Raw genomic sequence first — 17268 nt, 5'->3', positions numbered from 1 at the left:
TGGACAGAATTGTACTGCTGGAAAACCTCATTTCTAGGCTTCAGCTTCACAGCAACTGAAGCCAAACTAAGTGCTGACTGTCATGGTCTTGCCCATCTGCTGCCCCTGGCTGTGAATTCCTGTCCTTACCTTCCACCTGACTCTGATCTTGCTCTGAGCCTTCAGTTGTCTAAGTCTTTAGGAAACTACACTTTTGGGGGTTTTTTGATCAGTTTTCCTGCTGGCTTAGTACAAACCCTGATCCCAAATCGCAGTGGGGCTGCCAGTGTAGATGGTGGTAGTGGACAGGAAATGTTTTGGAGCAATGGGGAGAAGCAATGGGACAGCTTATTTTTTCGCAGGATACTGGCCCTGCCTTCAGGATGTGTGCTCATTAAACTGTATGTATATTTTTGCTATTATTTTCCTTAACCAAAAATAAAACGTGTACTGAAAGCACACAACCATTTTCTTGTGAGTGGAAAGTACATGAATCCCCTGCAAGTGATTCCTCTGCCAGCACAGGATTTATGTCCTGCAGAAGGCTTAATAAAGTTAATTTAGCTTCTCCTCTTGTTTTAATGAAACTAGAAGTTTATCAGGATTCTGAAGATATGAACCAGATGTTTTATACACATCTGTGTGCTATTCTTGTTTAACAGCCAAAAAATTTAAGAGCCGCTGGAGCCATACTCTCTCCCAGAGCCTCCCTGTGCACAAGATAGAAGACGACGCTAGGGCTACCTGTAACTCTCTCTGTTGAGGCCTAGTCTGCAATGGCCCTAGTCCTGACAGTACCATTTCTTTTTTGTGGTGCTCCCACATTGCCCAGTGGAGTAACAAGGCAACTGTATGTAGACATCTTAATTTTTCTAGAAATTTTTTGCTTACTAGTTTTAGACAAAGTGTAATGGTTTTGGTTATTTGAATCAAGACTTTCAATAAGGAAGAGGTGAGAGTCACAGCCAATGGGTGAATGTGGAACAAGCAATGCAAAGTTTATTTTTGGTACAGTTAAAACTGCCAAAAAAGCCTGTCTTGCAAATGTATTTTGAGGAATACTCTTCCACTGACAGGAAATCAGATTGAAGAGCTCCCCTACTTTAGTTGATACTTTAAGAGTCAGATACAAGTGTAAAAAACAAATATTCATCCAAATTTAGTATTCTGGAGAGAATAGTAAAAAATTTCCCAGGTAAGATTGAATACAGATTTTTATTTCAACAATTAATTACTTGTACATTTTCTATATTATGATTAAAATGACCAATTTGTTTGCAGGTTCAGTATTTGGAATGTGAAATGGGATTTTGGGTAGAGCAGATTAAAGATTTTATTTTACATATGATAAAATTTTCCAAGTTTTTCCTGTCACCCTTTGCTTTTCAGCAAGTGCTCTCAGACATGGTATATTTTCAAGATCTAAAATTTCACCTACAAGGATGGCTTTCTAGATGCTGCAGTAAAACCATTTCATAAAATGTAAGGAATTGCTTGGGAATCTGAATTCTTCTTAACTACAGAAGAAAAAAAAAAAAAAGGGAAGTAAGTACTGACAGTAACTTCTATATCCTGGAGAGCATCATGCATCCCTCCCAGGTCCTGTTAGTGTTGAAGGCCAAAGAACATAGGAACATGTAAATATTGGAATAATAAATGAGTCTTACTCTAGACAAACATTCACATTAGTTCCACACAAGATGTTTGTAAAAAATATTTTTACTAAAATGCTAAACGTCATTATGTAGGTACTCCTAAACCTGTTTAAGTCTGGTTTATATTCAACAGCAGAATGGACTTGCAACTGAGACAGCCACAACCACTCTTGTCAAATATTTTCATTTGAGTGACTGCAGGCATTGCTTATATTACATTGAAACTATGTGTTGGTTGCGTGAATCCTGGATCAAACATTGCCTACAAAGGAAGCTGTATTTCTAGCATAACCATGTAATGCCACACACTGTCAGCCTTGATCTCATACTTTTGGCCTTTGTCTCCTGCTCCACGGGCACTACTCTACCATATTCTGCCTTCAAAGTATTTTTCTGCTCCACCTGTTTTCCTGCTTCATGCAGATATGTCAGATAGACAGTGAATATCAGGTTTCAGATGGCAGACAGAAGAATCAGACCTATAGGAGTGCAAAAAATGGAGGGAGCTAACAGATGCAGCAATCTATGAAGCAGTTTCCTCACTCTGCTTGTAGATGTCCTAGATCTTGTGGGAACATTTTGGATCTTCAGAGAACTTCTAGAAGCTCTTCTTCTTCAGAGTGTCTGCTAGAGTCTAGAGAGATTTGCTGGTAACAAACTCTAGCCATTTCTAATGAAATGTGCCTTGATCTGACTGCAAGATCTAGAGGGCAGCTCCCAGAAGCAGTAGTTTCTGCAGCAGCTTGTGAAGAAGAGGGTTGTCCAATGAAGACAGTGGATAAGTGTTCAACAATGGTGGAGATGTGCCACAGGGCATAATACCCAGCACCAAATGGAGTATGTGTCCAGGTTTGAGTCCTGGTACATCAGTAGCCTCAACCCAGACAGAGCTCCAGAAAAGATGCAAACCCTCCAGATCTGAGGCTGCAGGGAGAGTGCCTGTGGGTTTTCTCTGGAGCTGGGGCAGGCAGAGTCAGTGTCCTTCCCTGCAGAAGGTTTGTGTTGGTTGAGAAGTTGTGATACCAAGTTAAAGAGCTGCAGGAGGGGGTTCGCAGATTGTGCTGCATCAGGGAAGACGAAAAGGAGATTGACTCCTTTTTGATTTTGCAATTGATTGATTGCAAAGGGTGCAGGGTAAGAGATACAAGAGACATCTTGAGATGGACACCCTTCCACTCTATTTTCTTGTTCTCAAGTGTCTGTACACAAATGCACACAGCCTGGGAAACAAGCAGGAGGAACTAGAGCTCCATGTGTGGTCAGAGACCTGCGGTATCATTGGAATGACTGAGACATGGTGGGATGCTCACAAGGCTGAAATGCTGCAATGGATCAATACAAGCTAATTGCGAAAGGCAGCCAGGAAAGACAGGGAGGGCGATCACCTATGTGAAGGAGCTCAAATAAATGGAATGCTTCTCTGAGACAGATGACAGTCTGGTTGAGAGCTTGTGAGTCAGGACCAGAGGAGAGGGCCACTAAGGGTCACATTTTGGTGGGAGTTTGTTACATACCAAATGATCAGGGTGAGAAAGTGGTTGAAACCTTCTTTAAACAACTCAAGGAAGTCTCTGGATCACAGACCCTCATTCTTAGGGGCTAATTTAACCTCACTGACACCTGCTGGAAATGCAACATGATGGGAAGTGAGCAGTGAAGATTTCTGGAGGGTGTCAGTGATAATTTCTCAATGAGGAATGAGCCAACAGGAACATTATGAAACTTAGCAAGGACAAATGCAAAGTCCTGCACTTGGGAAGGAAGAACCCTTTGCAATGATACAGGCTGGGGACAGACTGGCTGGGGGCAGCTCTGCTGAGAAGAACCTAGGGGTCCTGGTAGACAGCAAGGTGAACATGAGCCAGCAGTGTGCCCTAGCAGCAAAGAAGGACAATGGTATCCTGGGCTGTTCCTGTATTAACAGGAACCTACAGGCTAGAAGGTCTAGGGAAGTGATTATCCCCTTTTATTCAGCACTTGTTAGACCAGATCTAGAGTACTGCATCCACTTTTGGGCCCTATGTTACAAGAAAGATATCAATAAATTGGAGTGAATTCATCAGAAGGCCAACAGGACAGACAAGGGCTGGAGTGCTTGCCATACAAGGATAGGCTGAGAGAACTGGTCATCTTCAGCATGGAGAAGAGAAAACTTCTGGGAGACCTAATAGCAGCCTTCCAATACCTAGACAGTGATCATCAAGAATATGGAGCTAGGCTCTTCATAGTGGTGCATGGTTGGAAGATGAGTTACAATGGGCATTAAGTTGAAACAAGAGAGGTTCTCACTGGATATAAGGAGAAACATTTTCACCATGAGGACAGTCAAGCATTGGAACAGGTTGCACAGAGAGGCATTCTCCATCCATGGCAGTTTCATGACCAGAATGAATAATGTGGTCTAGCTGATGCTTCTTTGAGCAGGAAGTTGGATTAGATGATCCCCTGAGGTCCCTTCCAACCTGAATTATCCTGTGATCCTATGATTCAGAGGGAAATGGGAGTGTCTTCCCCTCAGCAGTCCAAGTTTCCTCGTAGCCACAATAATTTCCGTCTGTTTTCTCTGTGTACACTACCAGTGGTTAACATCAGTGCTTTTGGTTCTATCTCCAGGAAGTGGTCTGCTGTTGCTCTTCTGGGCCACCACTGCAAGTAGCCTCAGGAACTTCTGAATTCTTTCAGGAAGCTATTGGTGACATACGATCCACATGGAACCTTAGCCAAAAATATATTGTCTAGGCTTTTCTCAAGTCTTCCTTTGCCCCTGATTCCTTCATCTATGGCTGCCAATTGCTATAAGTAGTCAGGATCCACCTTGATCAAGCAATGGCAATGGTTCTAAGACTCGAAGACCAATGTACCAACCATTTGGTTTACCCCTTCTTTTCCCAAGAAGAATGTAATATTTGTACTCACTCCAACTGTTAGCTTAGCTGTTTTTAAGAGAAATGCCCCAAAATGTTGCATACATACCAATCAAGACCGGCCCATACCAGTCAGCTTCCTTCTCTGAAAGTGCTGACAGAGCCATAGGGAACCTCTGTCTGTCACCTGCAGTTCTCAGAGAAAGGAAAAATGCTGCACTCTCTGTGGCAGCATGGTATTAGAGTGTAAGGCCACCAGTTTTACACTAGCATAAAGTTAATAAGATGTTAAAAAAGCAGGATGAAATGTTAATAGATTTTACCTGAAAAAAACATATGTCCCTTATCTTAAAAATATTGATGAAATTGTAGTTCCTGACAAGTGTTACATCTCTGGTTGTTTCATAAGACTTGCTTGGCAGAATAATATTAAAAACAAGATACTTAACATTATTATCCAACATTAAATAAGCCTTTTGAGAAAGTGATGTAGAACATTCTATTAGTTAATCGTGTTTATGTGCATTTATGATTTCATAATCTGTTTGGAAAGCAATGACTGAGTAAAATAGAGTCTGTTTATACAAAAAAAATGACCTTTCCCTCCCTCATGAACTTTATCAGGCAGTGCTGACGCTAACTGTTCAGGAAGCATTTCATATCCAGTCATGTTATTTCTCCCATGTTCTGTCATCGTTTCTTCCTCACTAAAGTTGTAGAGGATGGCAAGCAAAATATCTCTTAGTAATTTCTCCATCTTTAAGCAGCATGGCTTTTTCAACAGAAATGTTGACAGTTTGAATTACAGATATGTCATAGTTCTGCAGAGTGTTTCAGAGTTTTTACAATGGCACACTTACCTGAGTCTCCTGAAATAACCAAAAAGATCAGTTTGTAAGATACTTCAGCCCTCATAGGCGAGTCAACATTTCATTCTTCATTTTGTTACTCATTCAAAAAGAGAAATAATTTGAATAAATAAGTTTAAAATTCAAACATTAATTTCTTCTGCAACATCCATTTGAATAATCCAGATATTTCTGATGATCAGCTAACAGCAACTGGTTTTTGAGAAAAGGGCTCTTCTAGTGCATTTCATAGTTTTCAAATGTTTTTTGTGCTTGTAATAAACATAGGTCTGGACACTTACATGTTTCATCACCCTTTAAGAAAAAGCTCCAATTATATTTTATATACTTTCAATCAATGGCTTTTAGCTTGGCGACACATGCTGACATCAAATGATATGTGAAAGGTAACCAAGAAAAAAACCACATCTTCTGTGGAAAAATGTTATGGCTCAGATCTTTTAAAGAAACAGTGCATTTTATAGGCATAAAGATAAATTCTCCCTATATTTATCTTCAGAAGTCCATAAAAAACCTCCAGAATTTGCAGTATGAGTGCACCAAATATGCTAGTCACATTTGGCTTCTTCTTGGATGACGCCATGTGAGTCAAGATATCTCTAAGTAAGGAATGTGGAATGGAAAGGTATCTTATTCTCCAAGAACAAAGAAAACTTTCTTTTTCCAAGCTACCCTCCAAGTCTGTGCCTCTCAGACCCATGGTCCCTGCATATGGGTTGACATCCTTTGCTTTTGTTTGTATTATTCCTGTCATCCTTTTTGTTTGTATTATTCCTGTTATCCTTTGCTTTCGTGTTAGTTTGTATTGCCAACTATAATTTGCAGTTCTTGCAATACTTACACTATTTATATAGGTATTTCTTAATGCCACAATTCCTGAAGTCATACAATTTTTTAAAAAATAATGTACAATATTTTGGGAGAAAAGCCTTAAGAAAGTGTCTAATTTCTCATTTCAGACTCATTTGAGGAGAAAAAAAAAAAACAGAAGAAAAATAAAAAGTATTCCTAATTAATTAGTTTTTAAAATCTCATGTGTTTTTAGGCTTGGGTTACGATACCAACAGTATTGGTAAATTTTTTGAAAGTTATGTGACTAATATTTAGCTGTCTGTGTTTTATCTATAGTCAGACTAAAATGTTCCGGTTCTTTTTGCCTTAGTGGTCCTGCAAAGATCCTTTCTTTCCAGAACTGAGGAGAAAAGGGAAATATCAGCACTTGTGACAATGGAACAATCCAGTCCCACAAAAGAACCAGAAAATAGCTGTAATTTCCTTTCCAGATGAACCTTGGTTTTTTTCTCCTTTTGCTTCTAGCTGTCACCAGGAAAATATTATCTATTCTAGCTGCTGTACATAAAACAGAATAATAACTGAGCTTCAAAATTATCTTTATGGTTTGTTTGGATATGATCCTGAAACTTGCATGGAATAAACTCAGAACTAATCCAGAGCTAACCCCTTTGACTTCTCAGAGACATAGTGGTAGTGCAGAATGGAGAAAACAGTCACCTGAATTTTGCTCAGGATACTTCAGGCTGCTGAAACTCAGCTGCTCTACAAAGCAGTGTCTGACACAACAGTAGACACCAAACTGGGGACAAAATGGCCTTCAAGATCATTCTCTTCTATCCAAATGCTTCAAGGAAGGAAGCTGATGCTCAGTGAGTCATGTCAGGCAGATGGGACAAAAATAAGAGAAGAACTGTCAAAAGTCAGATTTCTCATACAGATAATATATGTGGGGAAGAAATGGATTGAGATAGGGTGAAAGAGGGGAAAATGTCACCCAAGACAGGGAGTTTGAGGATAAATGTATGTCTTAATTATCAAAGAATCAAGGTGAAAACACTGCCTAATGCCTTTACAGAAACAATGGCAACTACTTATGGAGTCATTAAAAAAATCAATGTTTCTTTTGCTTATCTGTACTTCGATAGCTCTGGTATCAGAATTCCTGGCAACTGTAACAGCTAGTACTGTGGCATAATCAAAACCCTTGAGATTGTGAAGACAGTCTAGAAATACTGGTGTGCTGGGCCATGGTCTTGAGTTTCAAATAGTCATGTTTGTTAATTGTAAGATACGGAGGAATGGGTATACAAATCCTGGTTTCTCTCACTTTCTGTTCTCCCGATCTTTCAAAGACACAGAACACTGTATTCTAGCAGAGTAGCAAGGAGCCAAATGTGTTGCTGGTTGTTATTTGGTGAAATAATGTTGCAATTAAGATTTTTTTTTTAAATCAGGATCAAATCCTTTAATACAATCCAAATATATCCCAGAACATCCAAAGGAAATGAGGCTTATGCAATCCTCCTGCCTTTGTGTGTGTGTCATGTCATGTGTGTCTCCACATCCACATCCTTTCTATATTTTTTAGCTAGTTTGTTGGCTTGTTTCAGCCATTTCGTACAAGTAGGGCCTCAAGCAGATTAGTTTTCTACACTTTTCACAGACAGGCAGCAAGAGATTAAAGACCTGATTTATTTAATGGCAAGTGGCTAGGAGGGAGCAGTGTGGGTCCCCACAGTCTTGGTTTTCCTTTACTTTTGGTCACTGTATCACTCAGGCAAATCCTTCTTACTGCTGTTCTGTCCTGGCCTGCGTGCCAGGCACTAATTCTTAGCTGCATTCACTAGAAGCTTTCCCTGCACCCCCAGACTGATGTCTCTCTCTCAGTTTGTCAGCTGCTGGCTAATGATTCTACATACAGATCTGAAGTAGCCGGATGTCTTGTGCTCTTAACCAGTTTTTTCTAAGATGGAGTTTATATATTGTACTTTCTCTTTGCCCAACTATCTGAATTTTCTCTTCTCCACTCCACACGTTCCTTCTGTCCTCTGATAGAAGAAATACTCCTATCCATACCTTTTCTTCTATCCATGTGCCAATGAATTATGACTTACTTAGGCAATTTCAGCCAAGCTTGATGGAGAAGCATAGACTTTTAAAGATGTTGCTCCAAGTTTTGTGAGAATTGGATGAAAGGATCCTAAATTCATGCCTACAGTGAGGGAAAGGCAGTGAGAACTTCCACCCTTTAGGCAATCCAACATGCAGAGATCCTCTGGGCAAATAACACATGCTGGTATGTCAGCATGCCTGTAGCTCAGAACCAAGTTTAGCACAAGTAATCACCTCTCCAAGAAAATGACCTGGGAAGGTCAAAGTGACTTGGGAGGTAAGCTAGAGTACTGAGTCCTGACAGGCAGAGGAACTCCCAACAACCAAATCGGGGGAACAGAGCACCTTGACCACAGCTACTCCCAGGGCATCACAGGATAGTGTGCAGCCCACTGTAGGGACATAAAACTCATCAACATGAGTCAACTAGAGAGGCTCTCAGGACCACCTGACAGGCAGAGGAGGAGGTCATTGCCTACAGCAGTGTGGGACTCATTATGGGATGCTGGGCAGAAGCATCTTGGGATTGCTTAAGGGAAGAACTAAAGGTGGAGAAAGGTGGTGGGATCACAATAGTTTGGGGAAGAACAAGCATGGGAAAACAGATGGATAAGGGGAAAAAAGGGACTGATCATGTGTAAACAGATGGCTGGTCAGTATGTTTTTCTGGCCATGCCTTGTTCCTCGTCAGTGCAGTCTGTCGTGTCTTCTAATTAAACTCGAATTCTGAGCATTTCCTGGGTTAAGGGACTCTCTATTCTATGTGGATGTGTGTGTATGGAAGTTTAAGTGGCAGCAGCTGGAGTGGGGAACGTAAGTCTGAGTTGGATACTGGAGAGACCAGAGGCTACTGAGTTGGCTACTGCAGGGAGCAGGAGGTTCAGGCCAGCTACTGGAGATACCATAGGGTCTGGGATTTGGTTGTTTGGTAGGGCCATAGGTCTGGACCAGCTATCAGAGAGAACTGTTTGCATGTGTGTGTCTCTATGAGTGAGGCAACTGAAAGACCAGGGGATCAATGGGAGAGCACCTGGCTAGGGTGCATGTTTAAGGCCAGTTAATGATGGATCGATAGTGAGTGTGTGAATCTGTGTGTAAGTCTGAGTACCGGCAACTAGAGTGGGACTGTGGACCCTGGGGTATTGTATGTCCAGGTGCCAGCAACTGGAGACACAAGGGAATCCAGGAGCCAGCTACTGGATAGACCTGAGTGTCTAAGGAGGGGAACATATTATGTATATATCTCCATATATTATCCACTAATGGGCTTCCATCCTAAGCAGTCACAGGGGGGAACAGGATGGTGCTGTTTGTGTTTGTGCGAGTGCTGTGTTTTCTGTCTGTGTTGATCTGTGTGCCCAACCATGTGTACTTATATATTACATATGTTTGTGTGCCTATTGGGAATACATGCTCAGCCTCACTACTGGCAGGACCTGGCGAAATGGCGCTTCCACAGCCTCACCTCTCTCAGGCTACTGGATTTGGCAACCCCTGACACATACAGATATTTGTGTTATTAAACCCCTAGAATAGTCACGATGTGAAGTAAATTTTTTTTGGTCACTTAAAAGGAATAGATGGGATTCTGGGCTTCAGGACTCAAGTTAGTATTTCCAACAAAAATTGGTAAGGTAGAGATTATTGTTACTACTTCATTTATGTAAAATGTTTTCCTTTTAGAGTTTCATAAAATCAAAGCTTTTAAAAAATCTTTGTGATTTTTTTTGAAAAAGATATGACTAAACTAGTTTTAGAGTAAGGAGAATTAGTGATTCCTAACTGTATTTTTCTCCAACAGAATTTCATCAAAATAGACATTTTCCTAAAATATCCTAACAGCTGCATTTTTTTCATAACACTTTGACACGTTTTCAGCTAGCACTACTGGTGATAGAATTGTGATACAATAGCACAGGCTTTTTGGAGTCTGTGTCACAGAGCAGCTAGGACTGATTGCTCCGTACGGGAAGGTGAGTCAGGAGCTGAGAGTGATCACAGCTCAGGTAGAGACCTTGCTGACCAGGGCACTGTCCTACAGCCCCTGAGCTGGGCAAGCAGAGCAGGGTGCTAGTAACAAGGTCCATTGACAGTCCCAGACAAGGCAAAGCAATCCAGGGTCCGTTGAGGGAGTCTAGTCAGAAACAAATGGAGTCAGGGCTGGAGATAAGGCTACAGCGCAGGTCCTGAGCCCATCCAGGAGACAAGCTAACTGCAACATAGGTCCAAAGCCCATCCAGGAGGTAGTACCAGAGACAGGACAACAGATAGGCACACCTGCAACATACCTCGGAGACTGAAACCCCAGGCCTGATCTTTGATAGAGTTCCTGGCAGACAGTGTGAGTGGAGGTCCCTGATGAGGCTGCTTAGAGCAATTAATGCCTATTGGTGCACTCAAGGCCCTGACAGTCTGCTACTTTTTTGCATCAAACTGAAGGGAAGGTTTTAACTTAAAAGAAGAACAATTCAAATGCTAAAGAACTTGGCAGTACTGGCTTCTCCTCCATATTCATATTATCAGAAGCTGCTTCTTAACAATAGGTCAGGCTTCAATGTTACGCAGGAATTTTAGAGGTGAGCAGACCCTAATCATCCTTCTTTCTCTAGACATATTCATGTTGTGAGTAAAAATAATTTATCTGAGAGCTTAATGCATTAGGCTATTTTTTAAAAAAAACTGATAAAGCACATGTGTATAAATTTATTACTAAATGTAAACCTTGTCCATGCCATTATGTTTATTACTACTGCTCCATCTCTCTTATTTTCTTATATAATTATTTGGTTTGTTTTGACTTAATAAGTAAGAGCCATTACCACTATCAGAAATGATAAAACAGAGATAGTTTGTACTTCAATCACCTAAATATTGTGTTTACTTTTACATAGTGTTACTATTGGCTTGTAATTCTTTCATATATTTAGCTTGATTTCTCACCATTTTGGGTTTTCACTGTCACATGTAAGGAATGAGAAAGTTAAGGGCAGAGTCACAAAGGGATAATAAATCCCTGAGAAAATGTTACTGAAGAGAGGAAGTTCATCTAACACAGCTGCCAAGAACAAGGCAAATGAACATCTGCATTGGATTATAATGCTGCAGGAAAGCTAAAATGAGTCTGTGCTAAAAGAACCCTCTGTTAAATCTTACTTGTTTTTTCCATTTCTCCTTTGTTTACACTTTCTTGGAGCCAAGGAAACACCAGTTTATTAGTACAACTACCATCCAGATGTGCAGACAAGTGCTTGTAAAATCCCATTTTTATATATGCTAGCATTAGGGCTAGTAACAGTAACAAAACAGAATGCAAAACTTCAGGTATTTTTTGAGAAGTCAGTTCTGTAAACACAAACTTTAATTGAAACAATCCCTGTGCTCTGCAGCAGCAGCTACTATAGCCAGGAATTGACTTATTCAATGCCCTCTCCCCTGCTGTTTAGCACTTCTAAAGGAAAGAAGAGAAAATTCCTGAGTAACAGAGCAGAAGCTCTGTGATCAGCGTGTAGCCTTGATCTGTGGAAGGACTTCATAAATCTGCATAGGCTCTCTATCATTTGCATATTGGTCACACCTTACTAAATGCACTCAGTTTTAAGTTAAAAATACAGCTTTTTTTCTGCTTTTTGCAAGTTCACCTATGTGCCAAAAATCCTACCGAGATTTTTTTCTTTGCTGGTGTATTACCAGCTATCAAAATTGCCTCAAAGTAAATCCTTAACTACTCTTGTAAGATCCCACTTCTAGTCTGGGCACCTCCCATACTGCTATCATTGCCATCATAATGCCAGGTGTAACTGGCTGATGCTGCTCAGTACTTTTGGCAATACTCAAGAAAATTTAGAAGCTGGGCATGCAGGACTGAGATGGATAAAAGTCTGGAAAACTAGCATTTTGTTGCTCTAGTTAGCAACTGTGATTGTTAAGCAAGTCTTCTGGGTTTTGTTGTTTGTTTTGTTTTGTTTTGTTTTGTTTTGTTTTCTTCCAAGAAGCAGAACTGTTCTAGGCAGTCTGAGTTAAAAACACAGAGAGGATTAGAGAAACTACAAATAACTGCCATGCTTTATTTTTACCATGGTAAAAACAGAAGTGTCATCAGCTGGTTTGGCTAGGCAACAATATGAAAAGGTTAGCTTTTCTTGAAATGCGTTATAGGTAAAGAATTAATGTTTGATGTCTTGAGGAGTGACTGACAATATTAATATACTAGCACCCAATTTATACCACAGTAGCAGTTATCACAGTATCACAGAGGGCACCACACTAGCAGGTGTAACTCTGTATCTTAGGCTTATTTCAGGTGTTTTGTTAATTCAGTCCTATCACATAAACACAAGTGGAAACTTGAAGCATGTTAATTTAAAACTGATAAAAAGAAAACACTGAAAGTGAATGACAATGGATTTTTTTTTCCATCTGAGAGCTGACTGGATTTCTAGAAGGCTTTAAGTATGTGCTGTGTGTGTGCAAACACACTGCTTGTTGAAGCACTCAGCATTCGCAGTATTGGCTCATGCCCTTAAATGATTTGTATTTTGCTAAGCTTCGACTAATTAGCTACTACAGTTTCCTACCCAGGTTGTCTGCCTTAGGTTGTGTTATATGAAAAGCTTAAAATAATTCAACAATGTCTGATAAAAAATCAGGAAAATCTTAATAAGCTATGCAAACATTAAGCTGTTACAAACTAATATTTGCACACCCTTAGTGAAACTGAATGGCTCAAATATTGAAAGTGTCTGTCATTATTCCAAGCAGACTTCAGGACTGTGTCAGAACTGAGAGCAGAAGGACTAGACTGCTGATATGGCTTACTCTTCTGAGGCCTCACTGCATGGAGGAGGGAGTCATTTGTTTTCAATGATCAGAGAACAAGAGATGAGTCTCTGAGGGAGTGGGACTGGATAACATAGGGGAAGAAATGGTTGAAAGGAATGAAATGGGGCACAAACTGGATTTACAGTCTGTGAGAACATGGAGAGACAGGCAGGGACTGGGAGCTGGATGAAAAACATACTTATAATCGGGTGAGACGGTGATGGAATGGGTAAGGGGAGTGGGACTCAGGACCGCAGGAGATTAGTACGTGCTTCTTTTCATTGTTCAGCTGGTTTCTGAAGTAATGAAATATGATGACAGGGTATTCAGAATAGAGTCTGATTAGTGTTCAGGTAATACAAGACTGTATGTCAGGCAAGGATAAAACAGATGCTGAGTGAGTTAGCACTGCCTAATTTGTGTATTGAGCAAGGAAGGAAATAATCATAAAGAATTTTGTAGGTAAAGGCCATCATAAATAGACCTAAAAAGCCAGATAGAGGATGTTGGCATGGCATTAATTCATTTAGTATTTCTAAGTAATTTTTTAGAGTTTATTTTTTAGGAAGCAAGCAATGCAACTGGCAGAAAGAATTTGTAGCATCAAAATGTAAGCTAAGCTTTTACAGTTGTTTGTTTTTAACCCATGAACAAGATGAAGCTCATTGCATCTCAGCAGCAAAGGGATTAAAAAGAGAATGAACACTTAAGCTGATTTACTAACAACAACCAGAACAATTATAGGTAGTGGGAGTCTTGATGGACAGGCAAGACAATTTAGACTCTTTTGGCTAGTGTCAACCAAAAGGGACAGAGTAGAGCTGTCAAAGATGATAGAAATTTCCTATCCCTATAGCGGTTCTCATGGCTTGTGTAGGAATGAAATTCTCTCTTCCCCTAGGGTAGTGCTCCTACTGATATGAAGGCAGCAGACACGGAACTCTGTGCCTGTTCTGAATGTACGTGGGTCCCTCAGTGTACGTGTATTGCTTAGAGCAGCTGCTGCAGCGCAGCAGAACAGGCAGAAGGTGTGGTGGGAATCAGGTGGGAAGCAGTACAACTGTAGGATGCGAGTTGTTCAGTTAGAGGATATAGGTTGCAAATCTCTAGGAAACCAGGGAAAATACTCTGCATCTATCAGAAGACAGTAAAAGAAATAGATGCACTGTTATTTATCCAAATATGTATTCAAGGACTACACAATTTACCTGGCTAAACACAGAACTATTTTGGTCACTGGTAATTTCTTCTTTCAACCTATGATTAAACCTTTGGACAATGAAATTTTGTTGTTTCAAGAGCTAGCAGGTGAAGGTAACCTTTTAATTTTGTGTTTGATGATGACAACTTACAGCCTGTTTTGACAGAGACCTTTAGCAGTGATGCACACACCATTATATGAAGCACTGCACACGGATATAGTCAGGCTTCTCTTCTTCCTGTTCTCTTTCTGCTGCCCTTCCCATCCCTGTGGTTATCAGTGCATTGCTGGTGTATCAACACCAGAAAAGAATGCAGCAATGCATTCTGCACAGGGCTGTGCAGGGGAGTTACAGGATAGATCTGATGAAGATGAGTTAGGCTTGGGCAAATGCTAGACGGACCTATCCCTGATGCTAGTGGGGCATATAGGATAGGTGACCCAGAGGCTCCTACTGGCCAGCAGTGTAGAATGAGCACTCTGGACTTTGAAGTTGCAACTGAGGATGGCCTAAGGAGCATTTGTGTGGTTACTAGGGTTGGTTCTGGGGCCTGTGTTTGAAAAAAGAAAAAACATGAGTGGTCTAGGTAACTGGCAGGGTTGTAGCCATAGCGGTCCCAGGACCAAGGCCTCATGTTCTGTAGGCAGTTGTGGTACATTCCTGTAGACAGTCTAACTAGTGATAGTTAGTGGAGATTTTGGGCACACAAATAACATGCCTACTTCTTCTTTTTTCTGGAAATACTACTTCATTTAATAAGAATCGCGTCTAGCTATAAGCCTTGTCTTGATCTGTGTGAATTCTTCTAGCAGTGTTGAACAATTCTTGCCAGTGTGTCAGAAGGCATGCATTTAACTTGTGGAGCAGAGGGAGGAAAAGGGTTTCTTTTTCATTTTGAATAGTTTTTTGAAAGCATTATTGGGTGTGTTTGTGTGCCGAACAACTCTTCCTAAAATAAAAACAATGAAAAACAAAGTTAGACTTACAACATCTGAATCGTGTTGTTGCTCAAAGCTTATTTTGCCCATGTTATTTTTAAGATGTATAACTCTGTATTTTAAATTTTGGAAAAAGATTCAAGCACATGGGTAATGTGTTTATTTCTGTCTCGTAACTGTGGGTGGTAGCTATCCTGTAACAGTCACAGGCAGCATAAACACATTTTCTGTCCTGCTGCTATTGTGTATTTCCTTTTTTTGGTACTTAAATGCCTAGTTTTAATTTCCTCTGCTCCCTTAATTAGCAGGTTCACTACCTGTGGGCGAGTTTCATTTTTAACCTCTGCTGCCTTATCCTGAACAGGCATTCCAGAAGTCTCAGCCAGAAAGTGATCAGAAGAAAAATCACAACTGGTAATGGGAGGATAGGCAATATGGAAAGCAGAATTCACTGTATTTTGACAAGAGACGGAGAACAGTTCACAAAATTGCATGGAAGTAGTCTGCCTCTTGGAAAGCATTTTCCAAAAATACACTGATGGAGCAGTAAAAGACATACTTGGATAAGAGTGAAGAATGCATTTATCTGCTAAAATGTGATGCCAGACCAAGGTGGTCATGTACTGTCCTTATTTTTAAAGTTGACAGATGATAATCTCAAAGAAAATTATTCTCGAAGAAAAAATTTCTGTTCTGTAAACTGAAAAGTGAAACTTAAGACATAAAATTTGGCATTTTTATTTGAAGTGGTTACTGCTTTGAGTTTTTATTTATTTATGTCCCTTTAGTCTTAAGAATAGATAGTATGGCCTTTTTTTTTTTTTTTTTTTTTAAATAATTTGCCAGCAGGCTGTTTTAAAGATTATTTGAAAATGCTGTGATTTTTTTCTGGTTTTGTGTATAATTAGTTCTCCTAATTATTACAAATATCTTCCAATTTTAAGACAGTTGGATGCCTTAGTTTTCTCTAAGTAATATAATGGCAGCTGAGCTATTGGGTAAAGGAGATTTGAAGAGGGAAAAGAAATCTATTTCAAAGATCTCTGTGACACTGCTGCTGTGTGTTGGCAAATAAAGCTGCCTCCCTGTAACATTGGGTTTTGTCGCTTTGGAAGTGAAGTTTGGTGTTCATCAGAAATATATTTTCTACAGCACAAATATGATTAGATCAGCCTGCCAGCGAATGTAGCCATCATACTGAGATCATCATACACAGTGGTCTTGCTTGACTGACATTTTTCCACTGACAGCTGGTGAGAACTGTGCCTGTTAAACTTCATGAGATCAGGAACTTCTGTTCTTCCACCTTTATTATTTGGACATTGCAGTTTAATATGTGATGGCCTTTTTTCTGAATAAATCTTAGTTTTACTTTATATCTTAGTTTCATTTTTTATGCCCTGGACTTTATTTAAAATTTTTTAAAAGTCCTAAATTCAAAGCAAACTTATCTTAGGGGAGAGGAAGAAGAAACAATCAGCATGAATATATTATTCCCCCCAGTAAAGGACCCCAGATGTTGACAACTTGCTCTAAGGCCTCATCCCCATGGCCAACACCAGAGTGAAACCACCAACATTAGGACCCAGAGGAGCAGTGGAAAGGTGAGCATAACACCAGAAAAGGGGTAGAAGCTAAGAAATGCGTGTGTTAAATTTTAGTTGTATTATTGCTATTATTGCATCTTTTCCTGTATATAAGTACTCTAGCTACTTTATTATTAATTCTTTTTCTGCAATAATTAGATGAAGACTAATGGTGATCCTTGAGTTAGACTGTTAAAAATTCCATTGTACTAACAATCTCAGAGTCACAGATGGTTGAGGTGGGAAGGGACCTCTGGAGGTCATCTGGTCCAACCCTCCTGCTCAAGCAGGAATAGGCTGCCCAGGACTATGTCTGTCTGGATGGCTTTTGAATATCTCCAAGGATGGAGACTCAACAACGTCCTTGACCAACCTGTGACAGTGCTCAGACACCTCACAAGTGCTTCCTGATGTTCAGAGGGAACCTCCTGTGTTTCAGTTTGTGCCCAT

The sequence above is a fragment of the Pygoscelis adeliae genome, unplaced genomic scaffold, assembly GCF_000699105.1.
Source record: "Pygoscelis adeliae isolate BGI_AS28 unplaced genomic scaffold, ASM69910v1 Scaffold95, whole genome shotgun sequence".
Classification (NCBI taxonomy): Eukaryota; Metazoa; Chordata; class Aves; order Sphenisciformes; family Spheniscidae; genus Pygoscelis; species Pygoscelis adeliae.
This window is presented reverse-complemented; position numbering follows the sequence as displayed.